The following is a 2,513-nucleotide window of genomic DNA, read 5'->3' as shown; positions in this document are numbered from 1 at the left end:
GTGATGGGGCCTCCCCCTGCCGGGCCACGGAGCTGGGGAAGGGCTGGGGGTGGTCTATATTTAGCCCGTGCAGCAGACACATCTGGAGTGCCTGGCAGTCGCAGGAGAGATTCGGCAGCTGCGAAGCCTGTTCCTTGCCTCCTCCCTGATTGAGACCCACCACACACACCCCTTCTCTTCCTGCAGTGGAGACGCACACTGAGCCATGAGACGAAGCTGCGTGCAGGAGGTGAGGCAGAGAGCAGGGCTCTGGGACGCCGGGAACGTGCCGAGTGGGGTTATCTGACCGCAGCGTCGTTTATGCAGAAACAAATTCTCCGTGTGGCCACACCACTGCGGGTGGCTTCCTGGTCCCTCCTACAGCCACGTTCATGTATTGGTGAGACACCTGCCTCTCGCCAGCATATGGTCATCTAGGTTATTCCGCATAAAAACGACAACTGACCCACTTGCTGAGCTGGTGATGGAGCCGTGGGACTTGCTCCCTGAGTCTCAGGGTCCGAGCGCCCGGGGTTAGGTCCTCAGGGGCCGCACCCAGAGCAACTGCTCCCGCTGCCACTCGGGCTTCTGCTCAGCGCCACAGTCCGCACCCTTAGCGTGTGGGTGCTTCGTCCGAGTGGGGACGGCTGTTGACGGTGCTTTCAGACGCGGTGTTTCTTCAGCTCACAGGCAGCAGAGCCCAGGCCCACACGCAGGCTCTGGGTGGTGCTCCTCCCACTCACCGTGCCTCATCCGGTCAGAGTTCACGTCTTTCAGTAACTTGTGCACTGGATGGAAACACACGCTTCTTCTATAAAGAGCACAGGCCTGGGGAGTTGAGCGATGACGGTGTTCTTGGGGAGCTGGAGCCAGAGTCCCCAGAGGGGCCTCCACCGGGCGGGAATGGGGAAGGGAGAGTGCGTCTGCGTGGAGGCGCCTGGCCAGGGGCACACGCAGGCCCAGGCTCCGGGTCGTCCGCCTGGAGTGAGTGGAGAGAGAGCCCACAGCAGAGGCTGTAGGGAGACCTCAGTGCCCACTGGGGGTCAACAAATCAATCTGAGATGCATTTGGTGCTTTTTTGTTAGTTTATTTCTTAGTGTCGTTCACGAGAAATGCCCTGGCCCTGCACAGCCGTCTTCCTGAGACGGTCACAGGCCATCAGGTGAGGTCTGGGGTGAATTATCAGGATAAATTCATTCAACAGGCGCTTCACTATGAGGTCACCTGCGTCGATGTGGGTGCTCGGTCCCCGAGGCTCTGTGAGGACGTAGTATTTCTTTTATTATTTTGTTTTTATTTATTTATTTTTAGTATTTCTTTTTGTATTTTGTTAAATAATACCAATAACATGGAGACATACACATTTGTTCATATAGGAACACTCCTCGTTTGAGGAGTCCCTGGGAGAGTTTTACACGTTTCACATAAATGGAGACAGAGGTAGTGCCCCTCTCTCTCTCTCTCTCTCTCTCTCTCTCTCTCTCTCATAAACTCGAATCTTTTATGCACAACTTGCTTACTCCGCCAAGGGTTTCGATTGAAAACCTCTTGCTTATCTAGAGATCAGTATTTTCCTTGGCCAGTGGTGACTCCAAATCTGATTGGAAATCCATGTTTAGTGACACTGACCATTGAACTAAAGTACAAGATTTTCCCCTCCTAGAGGCTAAATCATCTCCTTACACGATTCCACAAACATTTCAAAATAATAGAATTAAAAGTGCGTTCATACCCCCCCTCATAATAGATGAGGTGATTCTGCAGGTTGACAATGCGAGCCAGTTCCCTGGGAAACGCTGACTGTGCGCAGTGTCCAGAGTGAGGCTTTGCTGTCCCTTCTGAGGCCCGGAAGGTGGTTTGCATTTGTCGCAGGGGCCACGGCCCTTCCAGAGGCAGAGATCTGGTCCTGGACTCGAAAGGGGCAGAATCCAAACCGAATCCTGTGAGTCTGCCCAGGGTGCTCAATGGTTAGAGCATCGTCCTCTGCACCGGGCAGGGCACAGGCCTGGGTTGTGGGCTCGATACCCAGTGGGGGGTGTGCAGGAGGCAGCTGATCCATGATTCTCTCTCATCATTGATGTTTCTATCTCTCTCTCCCCTTCCCCTCTCTCTAAAAATCAATAAAAACATATTTTTTAAAATATATATTTTATTGATATTTTACAGAGAGGAAGGGAGAGGGATAGAGAGTTAGAAACATCGATGAGAGAGAAACATCGATCAGCTGCCTCCTGCACACCACCTACTGGGGATGTGCCCGCAACCAAGGTACATGCCCTTGACCGGAATCGAACCTGGGACCCTTCAGTCCGCAGGCCGACACTCTATCCACTGAGCCAAACCAGTCAGGGCAATAAAAACATATTTTAAAAAACACATTAAACAACAAAAACCCCCACTAACAACCCTTCACCTAAGTGAGTCCAGTAAACACAGAAGTTGAAAAAGTGCTGGCGGAGGCCCAGGACGGGGGCGGGACCCCACGCCCCTCCTTCTCTCCAGGCCCGGGACCCCCCCCCCCCCCCCCGCGGGGG

At 53.5% G+C, this 2,513-nt stretch overlaps 1 long non-coding RNA gene across 4 annotated transcripts in view; it reads right to left on the bottom strand.

Moving 5' to 3' along the window:
* The window catches only part of LOC102252018, a 12,124-nt gene that overhangs the window by 1,669 nt on the left and 7,942 nt on the right, over positions 1-2,513 (bottom strand). The window lies entirely within an intron of this gene.

The sequence above is a fragment of the Myotis brandtii genome, unplaced genomic scaffold (assembly GCF_000412655.1).
Source record: "Myotis brandtii unplaced genomic scaffold, ASM41265v1 scaffold247, whole genome shotgun sequence".
Classification (NCBI taxonomy): domain Eukaryota; kingdom Metazoa; phylum Chordata; class Mammalia; order Chiroptera; family Vespertilionidae; genus Myotis; species Myotis brandtii.
The sequence above is the reverse complement of the archived record's forward strand: the minus strand, read 5'-3'. Positions and strand labels throughout refer to the sequence as shown.